This window comes from Meriones unguiculatus, chromosome 4 (assembly GCF_030254825.1).
Source record: "Meriones unguiculatus strain TT.TT164.6M chromosome 4, Bangor_MerUng_6.1, whole genome shotgun sequence".
Classification (NCBI taxonomy): Eukaryota; Metazoa; Chordata; class Mammalia; order Rodentia; family Muridae; genus Meriones; species Meriones unguiculatus.
Window position 1 is genome coordinate 69,034,135 of NC_083352.1, and position 24,365 is coordinate 69,058,499.

Here is a 24,365-nt window from a genome sequence, read left to right on the forward strand (position 1 = left end):
GAAGAGTAGATATTATATATTCAATGTAAGGCACTGGAAATTGTAAGAATAATTCAGGTATTGAGGAGAACAATGTGGCTAAGGGGCAGTGATTACATGAAGTAAGCATTGCCTTGGTAGGGTTTCTGTTGCTATTAGCAGCAAAGTTACATGCCCTTTGCTCTGAGAGCCAGTCAAGCTATTATAGGCTAAGAGAGAGCCAAAAACAAATTCATAAGAATTTGTGCTTGAAGATCTAATACAGGTCTCCACTGTCATTTCAAAGGGTCCATCCTTTTTTATGTGTATGTGTGTGGTATGGTATGCAGTCCATATATAAGCACATTCATATATGTGTGGGTACACATGTGTATATGTGGATGCGGAGGGCAGAGATTGACATTGGCTGTCTTCCTCGACCACTCTTCATTTATGAGGCAGGGTCTCTCCCTGAACACAAAGCTTGGAATCTGGCTAGCCCAGCTAAGCAGCTTGTCCCAAGGATCCCATCTCTGCCTCCCAAGAGCTGTGATTACAGGTGGACCACCATGCCTGCTGGCTTTTCTGGGAGGACCAGGAATTTGAACCCTGATCCTCTACCTTACACATCAGTAGCTTTATCCACTAATCTATCTTGCAGGCTCTCAGAGTCTTTCCCTTAAACAGAAAGTATCAGGATTTCATCTACAGTTTCCATTGACAAGAAAAAAAAATCAGCTTAGTTACAAGACCACCCAGTCTGACTAATTCAGGGGCCACCTGAAGCTAGCTATCCCTGTAGCATGGCTATAGCCCCCATGCCAAATCCTCCCCAGGGGTCATTGATTCTTGAATCCCACCATTTGAGCATCATTTCTTTGCATTAAACATTACCTTCCCCCAAGACCTTCTTTCAAACCCAGAAGAGGATATAGCAATAAGACAAGTTTTATGTCCAAGCTTTGTTTGTTTTGATGAGTACATTATGAATCTGTGGCCACTTCTGGGGTAGGGGTATGCACCTGTGATCACACACATTAGAATTTTACACCGTTTTTGCAGTCCACAGGATTCCTATTCTCTTTTTCCCCTTTGACCCCTTACAAGATTAGTTCTAACTGGAAGATTCTGTAGAGACCTTTGGATGGGGGGAGGGTGACATGATTGTAGGATGGAAGAAAAACAAAATAGAGAAAAGGGTGAATACTGGGGCAAATTTGAATGAACAGAAATTTGTTCCTATCATAAGGTATTTTATTTATTTAGATTTGTTTTAATTTTTATTTGCATATATATGTATAATGTGTGTACATAAATGCCACGTGAGTGTGGGTGCACCTGGAGACCAGAAAAGGACATCAGATCCCTTAGAGCTAGACTTAAGAGCAGTTGTGAGCTGCCTGACATGAGTGTTAGGAACCAAACTCCAGACCTCTTCAAGGGGATTTTTAACCACTGAATCACCTCTTCAGTCCAATAAGATGTTTTTTAAAAATTCACTGTAGTTAGATACTTAATAAATATGGCACAAGATCAGACAGATAAAACATTTATTCATTACTAACATTATCCCATTTAATGATGACAAAGATACCATGAGGGACTGTTAGCTAAAGAAACTAAAATTTAAAGGGAGAAAATAGCTTTTGCTCAAGGTATTTGTGGTGAGCCCAAAGCCCTTAGCAACTCTCATGCCCAAGGTTCAGGTGAGTGTCTACAGTCCCTGCAACCTTTTCCTGTGGTCTCTCTACTCCCCTGAAGCCTCAGCCCACTGGACCAGCCCTTCCCCAGCTCAGTACCATGTGGGATGGCAGCTCTTGGGAACATCTCTCTTGGCTCCCAGTCCTGCTGTGAGCCTCTTTTTATGTAACTTGAGTCACCTCTTTTGAAGATAGCCTGTCCCTGCCAGCCCCTGTCAACTCAGCCTCTACGCTGACACCCATCAGGGAGAAAAGGTGTGCTGAGGGCAAGAACATAAGCTGCAGGCACAACAACTCTTTGGGAGCAGCTGTTTACAGTGTCTCGTGTATTTCAAATGTTTAATTTTTTTTTTTTTGCATATGTGTGATGCTCATATACTCTGGTGTAAATGTGGAAGTCAAAGAAATACTTTCTTTAATTTTAATTTTTATTGAGACAGAGTCTCACATGTAGACCAGGCTGGCCTTGAACTCATAAAGACCCACTTGCCTTTGCCTCTCTGGTGCTGGGATCAAAGGTGTGCACCACCACACCCAGGAAAGGACAACTTTTGAGAATTTGTTTTCACATTTCACCTTGTTTAAGGCTGGTTTTTCCTTGTCTTTGTTGTTTCACAGCATTCTCCAAGCTAGCTCTCTTGTGAGCAACACAGCAACACCCTGTCTCAAAAAAAAAAAACAGAAACAAAGGGTCTGGAGCGATAGCTTAGTGGTTAAGAACACTTGGAGACTTTTGTGGAGTTGTGTTTCCATCGCACACACATAAGGCACACACATAAGCCCGTAACTCCAGCTCCAGGGGATCAGGCTCCCTCTTCTGGCCTCTGAGGGCACTGAGCACATATGACACACATAAATACATACAGGCAAGCATTCATACACAGAAAATAAGAACAAATACATCTTTAAAAAAAAAACAAAAACAAAAAACAGGATTAAAGTATGTAAGATAATGTTTTCTTTTGTCAATACTAATGATTTAACCCTGAGCCTTGCCCGTGCCTTACCAACTGAATCACATACTTACACCCTGAAAATACGATGTTTTGAGACAGGGTTTCATGTATCCCAGGCTGGCCTCAGCTCACTATGTTGCTGAGGATAACCTTGAACTTCTAATTCTGCAGCCTCCACCTGAGTTCTGGGATTACAGGTATGCACCAACAGGTACACCTGGGTTATGTGGTGCTGAGGATTAACTGCAGTTCTTCCTGTAGACTAGGCAAGTACTCTACCAACTGAGCCTAGGTCCAGTCTGGATATTTGTGATAGCTGTGTCTTAACATAATTGGTTGTCTTTATAACACCAGCATGTTTTCTTTTATGTCTTAAAAATCATGATACCAGGCAGAAATCTGTAGGTTTCACCAGGGCTGCCAGATGTGAGCACATAGGAAAACCAAGTTTAAATATTCTGCCTGGAAAGCTTTGAGCAAGCAAGTGTCCTGATCGTTGCAGCTTTCCAGGTATTCACACAGGGAGTGAAGTTTCTTTAGAATGGGTGACAACGGTTCCGGCTTGGGAGCAAGATGAAGGAAAACAGAAGGAAGGCATGAGACAATGGCCACTTAGAAGCTTGTGATTTGGGGTTTTGTTTCTATGAGCTGTTGCTTTGTATTGTGGGGCAGAACCTGTTGCCTTCTGGAGTTTACCTTCCCTACAGTCTCCCCCTCAGCCTGCCTCCCCTACCCTGCTGGTCCCTGGCTTTACCCAGCTACCAGCAAGCCTCACTAAGTCCCACATTCAAGGACTATGGTAGTTTCATCTGGTCCTAGTGCAGCCTCCCCCTAGAGATATGAAGATCCCAGAGACAATTGGCCATTTGTCTCTCAAATGAGCAAAGTCCTGAGGACTGGTTGGGGAGTATGTGGGGTTGCCAAGAGGAAGGAGGAATTGAGATTCTTGGAATTTCTGCCTCCTCTGCCAACATCCATGAAGAAACTGGGCAATAAACAGAACTTGGCATGCACAGGACTTTGACCCTGGAGTCTTGGGACACGTGAAAGCCTCTGAGCAGAGGTGGCTTTTATCACCAGAACTTACAAGGGGGGGCCTCTACTATAGGAGAAAATAATCAGTGGTGAGGATCACAACAAAGGACGTGGGGCCACCAAGGCCAACTTCTCAGATCAGCAAGTTCTCCATGGATGAACAGGGAAACCAGTGTCTTGATTTTATTTTAATTATTTTAGTGTGTGTGTGTGTGTGTGTGTGTGTGTGTGTGTGTGTATGTGGTGGGTCGGGATGTTCAGAGGTCAGAAAACAGCTCTCCTATGTTCCTTATGTAGGTTCTAGGGATCGAAGTCAGGGCATCAGGCTTGTGTGGCAAGTGCCTTTATTCCCTGAGCCATCTCTACCACCTGGCATGCATGTATATCTCACACACACACACACACACACACACACACACACACACACACACTTGCATTTTGATAGGTCCCATACACTTTTGCCTAAACAAGTCCCTTCTACATTAAGGACACTTTTATGTTAGCCTAAAAGGAGACAACTTTCCTCTCTTCAGACACTTTAGTTATTCTGCTTCACCAGTTAAAATGCAAAGGTCTAGATCCGGGTACTGGCTCAGCCAGTAAAGTGCCATGCAAGCATTAGGATCTGAGTTTAGTCCCCAGAACGCACATTTTAAAAGCAGACATAGTGATATGGGTTTGTAATCCCAGTACTAAGGAGGCAGAGACAGGTGAATCCCCTGAGGCTCAGTGACCATCCAGCTTAGCCCAACTGGCAAGATGCAGGCCTGTGAGAGACCTTGTCTAGAAAACAACAAAGCACCAGAGGAATGCCCCCTAAGATTGATGTCTGGCCTCCACACAGAGTGTAGAGACCAAAGATCACATTGCTGAAGCTGAGGAAGGCTGGGTGGAGCCAGGCCTGCTACACTACAGATAACATCTCTGAGGAATGACCACATGCAAGCATTGTTTTAACTAGTTTTTCCTTTGTGAGGATAGGGTGGGGATGGGGTGGGGATGGGGTGGGGAAAGGATTTATGAGGGTGGGATTGGGGTGGAGGTGGAGTGGAAATAATCTTCTCTGGCCCAAACCTGTGGAAACCATCAGTACCTTCAAGTGAACCTGTAAGAATCCAACAGATGAGCTCTTGATGTCATAGGGAAACCAGGAAGGCTTTTTGTACAGGTGCAGGCAGCGGGTCCTTTTGCCTCCCCTAGTTCCCATCACCTGTCCCCATGCTACTAAACACTAGGTACCTAGATATTCCCAACCCCTGTCCTGAGAAGACAGAACTGGCTGTGGGGCTCCCTTCTTATGTTTGGTCTTCTTATGAACAGTGTGTACATTCTCCTTCCCCACACTGCTGGCTTCAGGAGTCAGCTCACTGGTTGGTGGATGAAAAGGAGTCTGATTCAATAGCAAGATCTACACTAGAAACTTATACAATGAAGAATTTTCTTCCACCTAAAGGTTCTTTTTACCCCACAAAAATAGTAAAACATGTCCACTGGCTCTTTTAAGTATAGTGGGCTCTGGACACATAGCTGCTGAGGTTAATGAGTAGGTCAGTTCTGCACCCCCAGTTCAATTTCTGTCTCCACGCTGTTTTGCCAGTTCCCTCTTATCTTGGTAGATCATTCATGTCTACATAGAAGCCTTTCCTAGACTCCTCCTAAGTCTTTAGTCCCATCATTTACCCCTAGGAACTAGCACAGCTAAGTGTTCCCTCTGTCTTCACCATCAGACTGTGCTCTTTGTTTTATTTCTTTTTGAGACAGGGTCTCACTGTAGCATTGGTTGTACTGGAACCCACTTTGTAGTCCAGGCTGGCCTCACACACACAGAGGTCAGCCTGCCTCTGCCTCTTGAGTGCTGGGGTTAAAGGTGCACACCATCATGTCCAGCTTCTGAATGCGCTCTTTGTATCTTTCACATCTAGCCCAGAGCTTAGCATATGCTGGTTCTTAGCAACATAAATCACAATAGGGCCAGGGATGTAGTTCAGTGGTAGAGCTCTTGCCTGGACTAGGCCATGGATTTATCTATAACAACCCAGATAAGAGAACCAAATCTATCTATCTATCTATCTATCTATCTATCTATCTATCTATCTATCATCCATCTATTATCTATCTACCTGTCATCAATCTAAGTATTTATGATGACTACAGTTAACAACACTATGCTGCACACTTGAAAATATCTAAGAGAACCTAGCATACTATAATTCTAGCACTGGAGAGTTAGAAGATTAAGATGTCCAAAGGGCTGGAGAGATTGCATGGTGGTTAAAAACACATACTGCTCTTGTAAACAACCTCTGTTTAGTTTCCAGCCTTCACATCAGGCAGCCTACAACTGCCTGTAGCTATAGCTTCAAGGGACCCAAGCCCTCTTCTGTTCTCTTCAGGTACCTACGCTCATATATGTGCACTCACCCATGTACACACACACAGAGGCATGCATGCATGCACACACATTTTTAAAAATAAAAATGAATTTTTAAGTTCAAAACTAGCTTCATCTATATAGGCCACTCTGGGCTACACAGTACTCTGTCCCACAAAAACAAATCAAAATAGACTTATGTGCATGGATGACAGTAGCACAATGAAAGTCATTATTTTGCATAACTGATGCCCACTAATAATAAAAAGTATAAATTGGCCAGGCATGGTGGTGCACACCTGTAATCCCAGCACTCAGGGAGGCAGAGACAGGCAGATCTCTGTGAGTTCAAGTCCAGCCTGGTCTACTAAGCAAGTCTAGAACAGCCAAGGCTACACAGAGAAACACTGTCTTAAAAATCCAAAAAAAAAAAAAAAAAAAAGGAGAGAAAAGAAAAAAATGTTAAAAGTATAAATTGTAAATTTCTCAGATTATAGTAGTCAATGCAGTAATGACAATGTCTACCTTATAAAAAGATTTGAAAGAGAACAGGCTTGAAGTATTTTTAGCATGAATACATGTTAGGCTCATGAAGGAACCATGTTAACTGGCTGGATTTGGCTGTTCCACAATGCATACATATTTTAAAGAACAGCACATTGTATGCTATAAATGTGCCTGCTTTTGTCAATTAAAAAAATTAAAAGTAAAAAACATACTGGTTAAGCAAATAAAGAAAAGCAGCAAGAAATAATGGTAGTGTTTCAAAAACTTCCAAGTAAAGAAAAATGTCTATAAAGAAATACTAAAACCAAAACATTTAGAAACAGGTCTACAGGGAGAGCAGGGAATGGGAAGAAACAGAGGACATGTGTGACTTTGATTTCAGAAAGATAGTGTGCAGTTTGTGTATAGTTCTTTTTTTAATTTTCTAATAAGACTAAATTCATTCAATACCCTAGAGTAAAAGTTTTTATTATAAGTATCCAACAGTATAAAAAGTACAAAACAGAGCTGTAGATTTCTAATGTATTAATGCAGAGAGCATGACTACATACAGTACTTCCTACAGGCAGTGTGGAGCAGGAGACTGTGGTTGAGGTCTAGTAATAAGTAAATAAATAAATACATAAATGCAGAAGTAGAGATGATCAATTGAAGTATGTGGGTCAGTTCTCCACAGCCCTTGGTGTGGTATCAAGTCCAGCCATTGCTGTTCTCCTGAGTTACTTTGACATGGGATTTTTTTTTTTTTTTTTTTTTTTTTTTTTTTTTTTTTTACATTTTGGCTGCAGTATCTGTGTATAGGTCTTATGGTCCAATGTGATATCAATGACCAGCTTCAGCTTGTATGTTAAAAATAAAAATAAAAACAGGGCTGGGGATGTGACTCAGTTAATACAGGGCCTGTCTACCATGCACAAAGCCATGTTTTTGATCCCCAACACTACACAGATTAGGTATGGTGATGCACATGCATTCCAGCACTTGGGAGGTGGAGGCAGGAGAATTAGAAATTTAAGGCCATCTTCCCTTATTTATGGACTCTGGAACAAGTTGGGGCTACACGAGGTCATAATGCAAAAACAGGGCAAAAGCAGGGCTGGAAATGTGAGGCAGTAGAGTGCTTACTGACCATGTGCAAAGCCTGGGTCAATCCTCAGCATCCCAAGCCAGGGGAAGGGGATAATGGGTCTGGAAAGATGGGTCAGCAGTTAAGAACACTTGCTGATCTTGCAGAGTACTCCAGTTCCCAGCATCTACAAGGCAGCTTACAACTCTAGCTCCAGGGTGCTTTGACACCTCTCTTTTGGCATTCACTTGCATATATGTATATAACCAAAAGTAAAATAAATCACAGGACTAGAGAGATGGCTCAGTATGTAAAAAGCACTGGCTGTTCTTCCAGAGGACCCAAGTTCAATTCCCAACATCTACATGACTTCTCACGAACATCTGTAACTTCATTTCCAGGAGATCTGATGTCTGCTCCTAGCCTCTGTGGACATCAAACATGCATGTGGCACACAGACAAGCTTGCGGGGCTAAACACTCATACACATAAAATTATAAAAAGAAAAGCTTAAAGTAATGAAGGTGAAATTTTAAAGTAATAAACATAAAACAAATCTTTTTAGAAAAATTTCAAAAATTGAGAAGGGGACTCAGCAAAGAAACACTCCTTTAGACAGATGTTCACAGGAAGCTTTTAGAGGCGCTCAATAAATATTCATTGATCAAGTGTGATCAAGTTCTGGGTGACCCCAGGGCTTGGGATGGAGACTGAGAACTATAGAAAGTAGACGTGGAATGTCTTGCCTGAGTGAAAGTTTGGAAGAGGAGCTTTGTTCTACTTAGATGTCTATTTCTGTGGTAACACCATGACCAAGAGCAACTCTGGGAGGAAAGGGTTTGTTTCCACTTACAGTTGTAATTCATCATAATGGGCATTCAAAGCAGGAGCTCAAGGCAGGGACCTGGAGTCAGGAGCTGAAGCAGAGACCATGGAGGGATGCTTCATACTGTCATGTTCTCACGGATCTCTCAATTTGCTTTCTTACACACCCCATACCTGCCCAGGGATGGCATTGCACACAGTGGGCTGGGCCTGTCTACATCAGTCACTAATCAAGAAGATGCCCCATAGCTTGCCTGCAGGCCAATCTGATAGGAGCATTTTCACAATTTAGGTTCCTTCTTCCCACATGATTCTAGCTTGTTTTAAGCTGACAATCATCATCATCATCATCATCATCATCATCATCAACACAGGTGAGAGTTAGGGTTTTTTTAGAGTTAGGGTAGTCTGGAAGCCAAGAAAGAGACAGAATTCATCTTGGATGGTTAAGTAGGCAGGTTGCAAATCAGGAAGTAACACATAACTGGTGTACAGTACTTAAGTACTAGGGCTCTTTTAATGAGTAGTTATGGCTTACACATCAAAAAAGACTTCAAGGCCAGAGAGATGGATCAGCAAGTAAAGGCACTTGATGCCAAGCTGGAAGAACTAAGTGTGATTCCTGGAACCAATATGGTGGAAGGAGAGAGCTGACTCGTGAAAGTTTTCCCTGGCCTCCCAACATATGTCATGCCATGTGCTTGTGCAGATGTTTAGACACACACAGATAAATTAATACATGTAGTAATTGTTTTAAAGCAAGGCTGGAACACCTCCAGCCTGCAGAGGTACCCCAGTTAGTAGAGGGCTAGCCTGGGATGCATGAAACCCTGGGCTCGATCCGGAGCATCCTATAAGCAGCATGTGATCCCAGCACCTGCTCTGTAAGAAAGCGTGCCGTCAGTGGCCAATGGTAAGGGATTCGGCTGGGACATTTGTGTGTATGTGGGAGGTGGGGGGGGGTGAGGGGAAGGGGGTGTCAAGCATTCTATTCTGAGCTGTATCCTTAGCCTTCGTTTTTTTGTGTGTTTGTTTGCTTGTTTGTTTTTTGTTTTTTGGAGACAGGTCCAGGCTGGCCTCTGAATCCTAATCCTCTATCCTTAGCCTCCCAAGTGCTAGGATGATAGACCTGGGACCCTGAGGCCTGGATCACCTTTAATCCTCCTTTGTTTCCCGTGAAAGACTTGGTCTCCTTTAGACCAGGGTGACCTCAAACTTGCTGCATAGCTGCAGATGGTCTTGAACTCCTGGTCCTTCTGCCTCTCCTCCCAAGTTTTGGGACCACCAATGTGTGCCATGCCTGGACTTAATGCTGAAACTTGTTTTTGCAGACTGGAGGTGAGAGCCATTACTGAACATGTTTGCTGTGGTGTGGGACTTGGCATAGTGGAGACTCTCAAGGGTGCAAGGTCCTCCATTTGTCTAGGGAAACTGACTGGGGCTGTATTTGACTCTGTGGTCATCAGGGATGGGCCAATTCTCAACTACTAAATCTTCAGATGCATCTACTTTAAATTTGCTGAAGCCTCACTTCTTTGAGATACAAACCTTCTGCTGGCCAGGGAACTTGAACATGGCTCTATTTGGGGCAGGGTCTCATTCAAACATTCCTTATTCTGCAACTTGGCGCAAGTGGACATGATTATCTCACTATTTGAATCCTGGCCACTGTACCCTGGGGTGTTTTGAAGGTGACTACCTGTCTAGAGTCGAGGCATTGGGAGCAGAGACATGAAAATCCCCCAGAAAACTGTTTCCCTATACAGGGAAACCTGTATAGGCAACAGGCTACATTCACTAACACTGAGGCTGTTCTTCACAGTCCATTAGCAGGCCCCATTTTCCCATGAGGAAAAGGATCTGGCAGAAGATGATTGAGGGCTTTAAAAGAACTTTTTTGGTATTGCTTAGTTTAGGTTTTATATGAGTGTTTTGCCTGCTTGTATGTGCACCATGTGTGTGCCCATGGAGGTCAAAAGAGGGAGTCAGATCCCCTGGAACTAGAGTTAAAGATGGTGTGTGCCACCACTACCATGTGGTCCTGGGAACTGATCTCAGGTATTGTGCAAAAGCAGTGAACATTCTTAACTGCTGAGCCATATCCCTTATTAAAGTTTTTTTTTTTTTTTGTTTTTGTTTTAAGAGTGACTAGATCTTAGCTCACCTGTGAGGAATAAGCATAAAGAGCAGGAATTCAGGAATTTGAAAATACAGATTCTGGGTGGAGTGTGTGTGGGGGGGGTGAAGGATCAGGCACTGGGTGGGAATAGTCTCCCAAGAGAATCACCTTGCCTGGCTCTTAGTTTATAAAAATCAAGACATTAGGGTCTTTTTCTTCACAGCTCAGGGAGAAGACAGAACAGTTTCCCCCAGAGGAGGTTTCAAACCGATCCAGGGGTGAGACAGGAACTGGGAAAGGCAGGACTGAGCTCTCTGGATGGGGGACTGGCAACAGCCATCAATTACATGCAGTGAGTCACAACACAAGCTGAAGTTTAAGAAAACAAACAGGAACATGTAGAGAGGATGAGTGGGCCGAATAGGACATTTTGGTGAGGCAAGAGTCACTGGCCTGAGCTAATTGAATTCTGTCAGCTCAAGCGGAGGTTAGACCCACTTCTCATTCTGGGCATGTCCCTGCTTCATAGTGGGCATGTGATTTACTGGAAAAGAGGATTTGATTTACTGGGACTGGGTTGGACTGCAGCTGTGACCAAAGAGCAGGGTGTGCCTAAAGACAAGCCTTCCAGGAGGAGCAACTGGGGTTCACCTCTGCTGTAGAATGCTGCACCCCACATCTTGATATTCAGGAATATACCTTTGGTCAAGGGTTCTGTTTCAAAATGTCCTTTCCACTGTAGGCTGTTCACTGGCTAAAATCTTGTAGCAAGCTTTTCAGTCCCTTTTCGTCTTGAAGGTTAGGTTGAAACTCCTAAGACACAGTGGATCCATTGGGAGAAAAGCACCCAGGTCCTGTAATTAACTTGAGACCTGAGATTGGAGAAGGGGTGGAGGGCATTGTGTCAACTTTTTCTTTTCTTTTTCCCTTCCCCCTTCTTTCCTTTTACTCCTTCCCTCCTCACTCTCTTTCTCTCTCTCCCTCCTTCCTTTTTTTCTTTCTCCAGGCTGGCCTCAAACTCACTGAGTGGCTGAGGATGATCATGAGCATCTCATCCTCCTGTGTCTACTTCCTGAATGCTGGGATTATAATATGTGACATCTTGCCCAGTTTATTTAATGCTGGGGATTAAACCCAGGGCATCATGCATACTGTCAAAGCACTCTGCCAATGGCCCTACGTTTGAAGCTCTCACTTTTTCTTCATTAGCATACAAAAGGCTGGAGAGGTGCTTTAAGAGTACTGCTGATCAGACAGAGGAGCCAGGTGCTATTCTCAGCACCCATTCACAACCATCTGTAACTCAGGTTCAGAGGACCTGATGCCTTCTTCTGACCTCTGCAGGCACTGCATACACATGGTGCAGAGGTAGACATACAGGTTAAAAGCCCATACACATAAAATAAAAGTTCTTTTTCAAAATTAGCATACAAAATAATGGGCTTCATTATGATGCTTTCATACATATGTATTATTTTGTTCTAAGTTGTTCTCCTTTGTTGCTCCCATTTGGGGTTTATCTTGAAAGCCATGGGCATGGAGCAAGGACAGGATAGGGCTTACAGAGGGGAGCTGTTCTAATCCAAATGTGTGCAGTATTAGTGAGAGGACCCTGCTAAGCAGATTCTTCAAGAAACTCACATACTCCCTCACCACAAGTGCCCCCTGAACCTGGCAACCCCAGTATGCTCACTGATTTCCCAGCCCCCCATTCCAAAATCTATTCTTAGCCAGAGCCTTTCTGTGTTGTCTTGTTTGAGACAGGGTTCCTCTGTAGCCCTGGCTATCCTGAAACTCGCTCTGTAGACCAGGCTGGCCTCAAACTCACAGAATTCAGTCTGCCTCTGCCTTCCAAGTGCTGGGATTAAAGACATTCATCACCACACCAGGCTCAGCGCCTTTCTGATCTTTTGATACAACTCAGACATATACTTTCCTGTGATAAGACAGATCTATTGTCAGCACAGGGAGAGAAAGCCCAGCTAGAAGACAAATGTGATTTCTTAGCATAGCAAAACACCCTAAGCAAAGCAGGGTTGTTTGTAAACAGTTTTTCTTAGCTCACTGTTTTGGAGGTCCAAAGTCCAAGACCACATAGCATCCCTGTAGGTCCCACCCAGCATGGTAGAGTTTATGGTGGTGGGGGAGGGAGAGGGATCTTATCTGTTGAGGCCAGAAGCTGGAGAGTGGGGGGGAAAGGCAGGCTACCTCTTCTATAGAATCCCTTTCTCAGGAGTACTAGCTCAATCTGTAAGAGAGTATTAGACCCTTTCAAAGACCCTGTGGCAGTTTTAACCATCAACTTGATACAACCTAGAATCAATCATCTGGGAAGAGTCTTACTGAGAATTTATCTAGATTAGGTTGGCCTGTGGGCATGTCTAAGGGGAAATTGTCCCAATGGTTATTTGACATGAGACAACACAGTCCATAAGGGGTAGCACCATTCCCTAGGCAGGGGGTCCTGAACACTGTGAGAGAAAAGAACTGTAGTTAAGAGAAAGCAAGGAAGGAAGCAACCAAGGATCCACATATGTATTCTCTTTCTGTTCTTGATGTAGTTTTATGTAGTAAGTTTTAAGTTCCTGCCCTGACATCCACACAGTTGTAGTGAACAGAGAAAACTATTTATTTCCTATGCTGCTTTATGTCAGAACATTTTATCACAGTAACAGAAGTGAGGCTATAACACAAGGGCAGCCCTGCAAAGACCTAATCACCTCCCACTAGGCCCTGCCTCTTAAAGGTCTCATTGGCTGCCATATCACAATGCTGACAGCTGAGCTTCTAATACGTGAACTTTGGGGAACAAACCACATTGGAACCCAGTGCTCATCATTTAACAGGCAACCAACTTCAACAGCTTTTACAAGCAGTAACAGCACCCACAAACCTCAAAGAGCTCTGCAGACAGCTGTGGTCTTTGCAAGTACCTACAGGCTCTGCAAACGGCTGCATATTTTAAACAGTCCTCACTTTAAAATGTGAGTTCAAATTTTTGACAAAATTATAAATGTGAAACTCTGCAAACAGGACAGATTCTGCAAATAACAGTGGGTTTCAAAAGCCTGTAGGCCTTACAGAATAAATGACAGTGGGTTCTGAAAGCCTATAGGCTTAAAAAAAAAAAAAAAAAAAAGTAACAGGCTCCAAAATACTGCTAGTCTGCCAACAGCTGTGGGTACTACAATAGCTGGGCCGTGTAATATAATCCTAAGCCAAAATATACAGCTGAACCAAAACTATAGTACTGTAGGGAGCTGGGGGAAAGGCTCAGGCTCGGTCGGTAAAGCGCTCTTTGCACTTGAGGCCCTGAATTCATATTCCCCAGCATTAGTATAAAATTTGGATGTAGCTGCAAGAATCTATGTCACCAGGGCTGGAAGCACACAAACAGGCTGATCCTCAAGCTCATTGGCAAGCCATCCTAGTAATGAGCTCCAGGTTCAATGAGAAGCTCTGACTCCAAACATAAGGTGGAGATTTATTGAGGACACCTGACATTGACCACTGACCCCCCACATGCACAAATTCACATGTGTATATATACTGAGTGTACATGTTCACACACCCACACAAACATGTACACACAACATACATGTATACACACACAAACACACACACACATCAATAATCAGAATAAGAATACAATTGAAGGTTCTAATCCCAAAAGACTGTTAGGGTTTTTGAAGCTGTTTCTCATTTACTCTTTCCACAAGAAAAATTTCAGGGTAAAGACAGGAAGGAGCAGAAGGCAGACAGTGCATTTGGACAAGCATTAGTCAAGGATGTAGCTCGGTGGCAGTACATATCCCTAATATGCACGAGGCCTTGGGTTTGGACCCTGAAAAACAAGTTAGGGGTTCTGCTTATATTTGGAAAGCAGATGAGCAAACACAGAGAGGGATGTTTTTATGTAGTATGGTGCCAGAAACAGTGGGAAAGGTGAAGAGCCATGTTCCCTTATTGTTTGTGCAAATTCAAACACCCTGAGCTTTTTCTGCCAGCTGTTCTGAATACCTGCACACAACTCAGATCTGTTCCTCTGAGTCATGATTGCTGTGTACCTTGACTAATGTCCCTGGTTAGCTTAGCTGTAGCAATAAAATCCATTATAAACTACCTGAGTACCGCATCTAAAGGTGACTGACACTTCTGCTGAAGGTTGCTGGCTTCAGGCCTGGGAACACCTTCTCTGTACAGACAGAAGTATGGATTGCACTGACCCAGCCCATGATGCCCACTAGCTCCTGGGTGTCTTTGAGAATGGAGTAACACCGACACCATAACTCCATCACACCAGAAAAACAAGAACAACAACAAAACATTAGATAGATGATAGATACATACGTACATACATACATAGAAGATAGCTCGTAAAGAGATACTAGATTAGATAGATGATAAGTAGATGATAGGTAGATAGATGATAAATAATATATAGATGATAGATATGCAGATAGGTAAACATAGATAGATAGATAGATAGATAGATAGATAGATAGATAGATAGATAGACAGATTATCTAATAGTGGCAGTGGTAACAACGGTAATGATTGTGAAGAAAAAGAATGGTTATAGCAATGATGATAATGACGGTTGAATTCTTTTTCCAAAGATGTCATGACACCGCATAGGAAACTGGATAGAAAGTCATCGTCTGTCAGTGTTGCATGCCCAGGTCATGTGCTGGCCTGGTTGTGTCCTTCTGAGAACTGTAAGAAACTCTGTTGCATGCTTCTCTCTTTTGCTCCTGGCAACCTTTGGCATTCATTCTCTGGCTTGTAGACTCATCAATGATCCCTGCTTTTGTATTTACAAGTCTTTCTCAATATGTAAACTTCCTCTTTTAAATAAAGATGCTAGCCTTGTTGGACCTGGGTTCATGTAACATGTAATCGCATCTCGATTATACATAGGTTTTTGTTTCCAAGGTCCAGTTCTGAGGTACTGGGAGTTAGGATTTTAATGTCTTCTGAGGAGACATAACTCAGCCCATAATAGTGATGGTGACAGTAACAGTGGTAGTGATGGAGATGGTGGTGGTGATAATAGTGTGGTGGCAGTACTGGTTCTGGTGCTGGTAGTAATGGTGATGATGATGGCTGTGATGGAACTCATGATAGTTGTGGTGAAGGTGATGCTTTTGATTGTCATGATGATGATGATGGTTGTGATTTGGTAGTGATGGTGGCAATAATGGTAATGGTGGTGATAGTAACGGTGGCGGTGATGGCGCGATGGTAGGAGTGTGGTGATGGCAGTGATGGCGACTGTGATGATGTTGGTGATGGCAGCTGTGGGGGGTGGTGGTTTAGTGGTGATTGTGGTGGTAGTAAAGTGATATGATGGAATAATGGTGACGGGTGGTGTTGGTGATAGCGGTTGTGTGATTTGGTCAGTGAAGCTGCTGGAGATATGGTGGTAATATAGAGAAGGATGTTCTTCAAGTTGGAAGTCTAGTTCTCACTTCAAGTCAGTCTTCACACCTCCAAGGCAGCAGGGACCTAGGAACCATCTTGCCTGGAATGCTCTGACTGCCACTCCCATTTCCCCACTTTGTTACTTCTCTTCCTCCTCAGTGTTGCATTCATAAGAGAGGCCTCCCTGAGCCCTGTGACATCCTCTCTCCTGCTTATATGAAGTTGCCAGCTACAGGCCCTATGACTGTATTCTCTAGTAGATGCTACCTTGAGGAAAAAGATCATGTCTCATTTCTCTTTAGTTGCTTATTAAAGTTTCTTTTATTGTTTAATTTATTATTTACTGGTGTGTGCATGTGTTCATATATGTGCAGGTGTTTACTGGTGGGTGTGTGGGTGTGTCCTCACGTATTGTGAGATAAGGTCTCCCACTGGCCTGGCGCTCACTAACCACATAGAATAAGCTGGCAGGGAGACCTGTTTGTCTCAGTGCTGGGATTTCAAGTAATCTCACCATGGTCAGTGTTTCTGTATGGGTTCTGGGAATCAACTCAGTCCTTATGCTTGAATGGCCTTCTCTCCATATCCTGGCTGTTGTTATTATCTGATAAGATCTCCCTATGTAATCCAGGGCAGCTCCAAATGAAAAAGTCTCCTTTCCCAGTCTTCCCAATACTAGGATCACAGACAAGCACCGCCTTGCCTGGCTTTAGCATCTTGTCTGCTAGCTCTCTAAAGGATACCCAGTGATTAACACTGTGGCTGGCAAATAGTTGAGGATTAATAAATATTCATTACATTAAAAAAATGAGATAGGGCTGGGTGTGGTGGTACACACCTGTAATCCCAGCACTTGAGAGGTAGAGGTAGGAGGATCAGGAGTTCCAGGTCAGCTTTACCTACATATCAAGTTCAAGGTTAGCTTGGGCTATGTGAGGCCCTAGCTCTGCTGTGGGGTATTCACCAGAGGAGACTGTTTGGACATGAGTTCAAGCCAATAGAATGTATTTATTAACCAGCTGGCTACTACCCTGGGTGTTCGAGATCCCAGTGTAGGCCCAAGCCTTACTCAGGGTAAGCTTTTAAGCCCCCAAACATGAACAGTTAGCCAGAAGCAGAACTAAGAAGATGAGAAGCAAAGTTAGTAAGAACATTTAGAGACTTTCCCATAACTATGGACTTTTCTTTTTTTTTCTTTTTTTTCATTTTTGGCAGGTGGTGATGTCTACTTGTTGAGTTTCATAGCCTGAGTGACACTTTCATCATGGAGTCAGTTGTGCTAAGATCTAGGGACCTGCAAAGGTCTGGGGCTCTATTATAGTCCCAACAAGCCAAAACCAAAACAAATGAAGGTTGCCGGACAGTGCCATACCCCTCCCTTTCCTTGAATCTTTATCTGATTGAAGATTCCAGACACAGTTGCAACTGAAGGCTGCCTGTTTATTTCCCATGGTCAGACCTTGCCCATCTTAGGCCCATAACAAATACCTCAGTCATCAAATTGCAGTCAACCCCACACTTGCCATGACTCAGTAATTTGAGAATCATGATTTCCAATCCTGTGTTCTGGGTCCCCATTTCCAAACTGAAAACAAGCCCACCAGGCAATGAGAACTTTCAGCCAGGAAAGCAGGAAGCAAGTTACTGCAGTCAGAAGCCCTGTGTGGACAGTTCCCAGGCTCTGAGCAAGCAGGGATCTGGGCCCTGCTGTTTGATAGTCTCTGTATAAATAGACAGCAGGGCAGTGCTTTGGTAACTGTCACAGAAGATAACGCAAGAGCCCTGGCCGGCCTTCATTCCAGAGGAGCCTGTGTTTGCTGTTTGCTCAGGTGTGGCCCCTCCCTGGCTGCAGCACAGAATGCAGCAGTGTTGCCCTGGGGAAAAAGAGGTTAAAGTGGGGGTTGGGAGGTAAATAAGCATATTGCCATGGCAACTGGGCCACCCCCTGTGCAATCACCCAGGCTGGAGCAGTCCTGCTGCTTCACTGCTGCCATCCCAACTTCAAGACACTCTGCAAAGCACTGGGTCCATTTCATTCATTCATTCATTCATTCATCCATCCACTCATTCATTCCTTTTTTTTTTTTTTTTGAGATGGTCTCACTATGTAGTCCACATTGGCCTTGAACTCATGCCCACCCTGTGTCAGGCTCTAGTATTCTGAGGTGACAAGTATGCATCACCACACCCAGCTTTTACACCTTTATTTCTTTATTTTATATTTTTACATTTTATTTTACACACACACACGTGTGTGTGTGTGTGTGTGTGTGTGTGTGTGTGTGTGTGTGTGTCCTGGGAATGGAATTCAGGTCATTAGGCTTGGTGCTAGAAGTAGAAATACATGAGGTTATGTGTCCATAAGCAAGCAAGCACCTATTCTTGATAAAAACATTTTTCTAATTTATCTGTTTTATGAGTGTTCTGCCTGCATGTGTGTATGTGTACCACATGCATATAATGCCAGTGGAAGCCACTGAATTCATGCTGGGATTCAAACCTGGGTCTTCTGCAAGAGCAGCCAGTGCCCTTCACTGCTGAGCCATGTCTCCAGCCCCTGCCATCTTAAATGAGCAAATACCAAACCACACCCCTTGGAGAACCACAGGACAAGTTATTATTAGTCAGTGGTCTCAACATTTTCTTCAGCTGATAGACACACAACCTCATCATGTGTTTCTACTTCAAGACATCTTTTTTTTTTTTAACATATCTTCCTAACATAACACCTTGAACTTGTGGTTGGATAACCGAGTGAAGCCGAATTCAGCTCAAGTGTTTTCCTTCTGGGTACATCACAGTCCTCCCTGTGTTCAGAAATGCCAGACAGTTCCTCGGCCCAGCACTCAAGGACTATTTTAAGCTTCAAAGGCCAACCCAAAATACAAACACACACACGTCATTAACTGGATTTTAAAAAGGTCCCTTGTTTGCGGCATGAGAGCTGCAATAAGAAGGCCTGTTCCCTGCTTCACCTTAGACAAAAGAAGAACCTGTGCTCTGGGCAACTCTGGTTTTTCACAGCTTGTACAGGTCCAGGTGCAGCTGCAAAAAGAGACAGGAGCATTGAGTTTAGGGTGACAAGGAAAATCTAGCCAGTGTAGACAGATTTCTAAGTACAGAATCTGCCAGTAAGGAGAATTGTGTGTGTGTGTGTGTGTGTGTGTGTGTGTGTTCACCTATGCAAAACACTCCATTTTAATGTGTATCTGTATAAGTATATCCAAAACTAGATTCATACCCAAACCTTCCAATATCAACATCAATTCCAGACTTCCTGCTTCTCCTGTGAGCAACATTGTTCTCTGCTGGCAATGTGTCCTTCTGTGATTGTTTCTTCAGCCTATTCAGACCCTCCTCTTCTGCCTGCTGCTCACAGCTGTGTCCTCCAAAGTCAGCGCCACTGCTTGTGGAGGATACAAATCCTCAGGGCCTCACTGCTCAGTTGTCCCCAACAGGGAGCAAGGAAAACCCAGGTATGTTCCTGTTGATCTCATCCTGCCTTTAGTCTGTCATGATATCGCTTTTATACCAGTTTTACCCCTGACTCTCAAAAGCAGCAACATCTTTCACAGTGCAATCCAGGCCCACATGTGTGCCCACAAGGCTCCAAGCCCCACCCAGGCTATGAGCGAGAGAGGTATCCAAGGAGGGCTTTTGGGGTGGGTTCATTAGGAGCACTCTGGACCATAACTGTGCAGCCAGGACTGAGAACCACTGCTATGAACACAGGAGGGAAAACTGACTTTCTTCACAGAGTCACCCCTGTACAGTTTCTATTGCCGCCATGCTAATTTGCATTTCTGCCTTAAGCACCCCTTAATGCTTCTTTCTCTCTCTCTCTGTCTGTCTCTCTCTCTGTAAGAATTTTTATTACTGGAACTGGGGCTTTATTGTTAGTAGTGTGTAGTGTTTTTGAAACAGAGTTTTGCTGTATAGCCCAAGTTGGTCTAGAATTCTAAGTTCTCCTGCCTCCACTTGCAGAATGCTGAGATGACGAACATGCCCCATTCCTGTGATTTTTGGCCAGAGTTTCTTCATGTACTGTTATGTCTCAAAAAGCTAAAAGAAAGGATACAGAAAGTTTTTACCCTGAACATGTGACACATAATTATGTCTCACTGGTGGAGTGACAAGCTTAGAATGTGTGCATTACCATGTACCAGGACCAAAGAGCAAAAATCCCATTCAGTACAGCTTGTGCTACCCATATATTCTTGGATAAGTGGCGTTTTCTGGAGAGTGATCAACCAGCCAGGAGCCACACCCTTTAAAAAAAAAAACAAAAAAAAAAACCACGATGCTGTTCTCCTAGCAGCTCTCAATTGCCTGTAGCTCCTTGGCTAGGGGACTTGGTGCTCAAGTCCTCTCTCCATGCTGGGGTTTCCTCTGGCTTGAGCACGTGCAGGCATTGTGCATGCTGTCCCACAGGCTGTGAACTGATATGTGTAACTGCCCTGCTGTGTCCAGAAGTATTGTTTTCTTGTAGTCATCCACAGCCTCTGGCTCTTACATTCTCTCCACCCACTCTTATGCAATGATCTCCCAGCCTTGGGAAGGGGTGTGAGGTAGATGTCTCATTTAGAGCCCAGCATTCTGTGGATTCAGATTCTCTGCATCTTGACAAATTGTGGGTCACTGTGTTACTCGCCAGCTAAAGGAAGCTTCGTGGATGATAAGTCATTTAGACTCAGCTTAATTGAAGGTCTATTTAGCAGAGTCAGTGATAGCAGTAAGCTTCCCCCTGGAACCTATGACCTTTCTAGCCACAGGTTCTTGGCCCTGACAATGAGAGGAAAAAAGGCTCAGGAGGCAGAGGTAGATGGATCTCTGAGTTTGATGCCAGTCTGGTCTATAGAGTAAGTTCCAGAACAGTCAAGGCTACCAAATTAAAAAAAAAAAAAAAAAAAAAAGACACAGTTGGGTGGGTTGGGAAGGAGGGACCAGGTCTGGGAGGAGTCAGGAGAAAGGTGAACGTGATGTGCCATATCCACCACTACCCCACACTGTGAGCCAAGTAGCCCACACATCCCCAAGTTGCTTTTCTCAGGAATTTGGTTACAACAATGAGAGAAGTAACTAGGAGGCTGGGTCTAAGCCAGTTTGTCTGAGGGCTTTCTGCTTTTATTTCCTCGCTTGCATTTTTGTTACTTCGGCCTGACTTGTGACCCAGTCTCAACTTGAGCATTCCATAATATACACATATATGAAAACATCAGTTCCAACCCATCAACATATGCAAATATTTATCAATTTTGAAAAAAAAAAATAAGGGGCAGGGGAACTAGTTCAGTGGCCAAGAGCACTTGCTGCCCTTCTGGAAGACTAGAATTTGGTTCCCAACACCCACACAAGAAAGGTCGTAGCTGCCTCTTTCTCCAGCTCCAGGGATTCTTTGGCTTCTTCGGACAGTGCACTCCTGTGACATTGCCTCCCACAGACACAGGTGTCTAATAAAATAGAATAGAATACACAGCATACTATCTGTGAGTTATACTATACTGAGTAAAGCTTTGCCTCCTACAGAGACTCAGTTTACCCACCTGCAAGATACAGTGACTAGTACCCACCCTAAATGTTTATTCTTGTACTTGAAGCATTTACTTTTAAATCTTTGTGTTTCTCTGAAGCAGAGTTTCATGTAGCCCAGGCTGGCTTCAAACTTGTGATGTCATCAAGGATGGTATCAAGCCCCTGATCCCCCTGCCTCAGTGTCTTGGGTGCTGAGATTGCAGGTATGTTCCACCATCCTAACACCTGCATTACTTTTATATCATGAATACCACTGATGCTGAGGTCCTTTCTCACCTCCCTGTCCCCTAATCTCATGTTGACTCTCCTCATCCTTATGGATCCAAGAAAGACCACTAGACTGATCCCTAGGGGTCCTTTTGGCCACCACACAGTCCCCACTGCCATCTTGCTTCTCAGTGTCACATTTCACCAGACTTTTCAAATGTTTCTTCTTTCTAAATTGGCTGAATCTTTATTTCTTTCTTCAGGACCGTAGTGTGAGCATATATGCATGCAGGTGTGTGTGTATGTGTGTGCGCCAGTGTGTGTGCATGCTTGCTTCTGAGCTACATCAATTTCCTGAGCCATAATTTGTGTATATCTAAGATACTGTGTGTGTGTATGTGTTCATGTAATTGCATGTGTGTACAGGTACATGCACAAGCGTGAGCGTGTAAATGTGGAAGCCAGAGGTCAACACTCAGCTCTTCCTTCACTAACTTCTCCAGAATCCAATACCCTCCCACCTTGACCTTCTTCTTCTTCTTCTTCTTCTTCTTCGTCATTATTATAAACCCACTGATTCTAATCTGTACTGTATATTTATTTAGTGGGGCCTTCTGCTGGAGTACAGTCGACCTACCAGGGACCAAAACTCTTTAACAAAATTAGCTATCCTTCCTCTAGTAGCCATCAGCAACAAGGAGCTCTTCAGCTAGAGGTGGGAGTATCACCACCCCTCCCCAGCTCCTGAGTTGAAGTGTTAACTGGCTTGCTCTGACAGGCCACACAGCAGCTGTGAGTGCATGAGTGCTGGGGTCCTGTCATGTCCTGAAGACAGCCTTTCTTCCTGGTCCTTCCCAATCTCTTTCTGCTCCCTCTCCCACAAAGTTCTCTGCCCTTTGTAGGGAGGGATATGATAGGAATGTCCTATCCATGGCTCATTTGCTTATCTTTTTCCTGTGGCTGAGGAAAAGACCATTTCAATTTTAGAACCACCCACCCATCACCAAAGCTCTTCATCATCCTAAACAGAAACTCCAGCCATGATGCAACAATCCACACACACCCACACCCCACCCCATAACCTCCAATCCACTTTCTGTTTCTATGCTCTCGATAATGCCCGGCATTTCTTCTGAGTGGAATCATACTGCATTTGTCATCTTCTGTTTAGTTCCCTTCACCGAACATGGTGCTTGCAAGATTCAACCATGTGTGGCAAGAAGCAGAAAACTATTCCTTTTCCTGGCTGAGTGTTAGTCCATCACATGGGTCATACCATGTTTTGTTTATCTACCCATCTGTCAATGGACACTTGAGAAAAGGTTAACAAAGGTTAACAAAGGTTACTTCCACCTTTTCATCCCTGTAAAATTTAATGTTGCTGTGAATCTCTGCTTTAGTTTTTGTTTTGTTTTGTTTTGGGGTTTTGAGACAGGTTTCTCTGTGTGGCCCTGGCCATCCTGGCATTCTTTCTCTGTAGACAAGGCTGGTCTGAAACTCAGAGATTCACCTCCAGATTGCTGGGATTAAAGGCATGCACCACCACCGCCCAGCCCTTAGGCCATGTTTTTAAGAGAGAGAAGGAGGGAGGGAGGGAGGGAGAGAGAGAGAAGTATGCACAAGTATGTATGCATTAATGTGGAAGTCCTGTCAGTAATTAAGAGACCCTTGATAAATACCTATAGGAACAAAGGCTGAAAGTAGACAAGATCCCCGCTTAACTACTTCAGTACAGTTTTAAAGCACTGTGTTCACCTGATTCAGAAATCCTGAGTCTTGTGTCCCCTCACTGCCCCCTCTTTCTGTCTTGGTTTCCATTTCAACATTAGTATATCTTTTATTGTGTCTTAGTTTTTGTTATTGTGAGGCAGGATCTCATTTTGTAGCCCAGGTTGGTATCAAATTCAGTGATCCTCCTATTTCAACCTCTCAAGCACTGAGACAAAAGTTCCTCCAGCATTGTAGCATATAGTGCTATGAGTAAAATGTCTGTCGTCTTTGACAGATCAGCTGTGCCTGCTTAAAAGAACCCATCATAATTGGGTCTCTGCACTGTTGGCCTTATCTTACATAGAAATGCTGAGGAGTGTAGATGGAGGAGGTTAATCCATGCTGGATCCATGCTGGCTCTCCTACACTGCTGCTGCTTTTAGGGTCCTCAGGAACCTATCAGTCATCCCTCACCCAGTACACTGATTGGCTCCCAGGAGTGAACTCCAGTGGAATTGCGCTTTGATGTGTCATTGGGACCTTGTAAGGAAGTGGCCGATGTTATTTACCTCTCCCTAGGAAAGGGATTCTCCACAGTCACCATGCATAGCATCTTGAAGAAAGTTCTGTCAGTGTGTAAAGATTTCTCCCTGTCCTTGTTTGCTTCTCCGCTACAGTTATGAACACCATGACCAAAGGCAACTCAGGGAAGACAGGTTTATTTCATCTTGCAGCTTACTGTTCCTCATGCTGGAAAATCAGGGTGAGGAGCTCAGGGAGGAACCTGGGGGCAGAAACTAAAGCAGAAGCCATGGAGGAGCACTGCCTATTGGCCTGCACCCATGGTGGCTTGCTCAGCCTGCTGTCTTATTATCAAGAACTACTTGCCTAGGGATAGCAACACCCACAGTTGGTGGGGCCTTTTCGTATCAATGATTAATCAAGAAAATCCCCA